This window comes from Aphanomyces astaci (assembly GCF_000520075.1).
Source record: "Aphanomyces astaci strain APO3 unplaced genomic scaffold supercont1.77, whole genome shotgun sequence".
Lineage (NCBI taxonomy): Eukaryota > Oomycota > Saprolegniomycetes > Saprolegniales > Verrucalvaceae > Aphanomyces > Aphanomyces astaci.
Genome location: NW_009798340.1, coordinates 10,184 through 10,615, shown reverse-complemented (window position 1 = coordinate 10,615; position 432 = coordinate 10,184).

Sequence of the window (432 nt, the reverse complement as noted above, 5' to 3'; positions counted from 1 at the left end):
CCACGTCCTACCTCGGATGGCAGCGACTCCGACTCTGACGCTGCGCAATACCATGTTAATTCTGTGACTGTGGACGACACCAGGCGAGTCACGGAGAATCATTGGACCTTGGATAACTGCGCCACGGGCCACGTCACCGGCAACCATCACTTCATGCACTTGTGGAAGGGGACGTCTAGCTTGATCCTACCCAACCAAGCGGTCGTCAAGGGACGTCGAGGGACGGTCAAGATCCATCTCTTACGCAATGGAGAGCACGCCACGTTGAAGCTGCACGATGTCACATATGAACCGACAATCTACAAGAACCTCATCTCTCACGTCCGTCCGCTTCGCAGTGGCCACCAGCTTGCCCATCAAGATCTGAAAAAGACAACTTACGTGCACCGGTTCAATGGCCATGAGCTGCACTTCGCCTTGTCTGACAGCCTT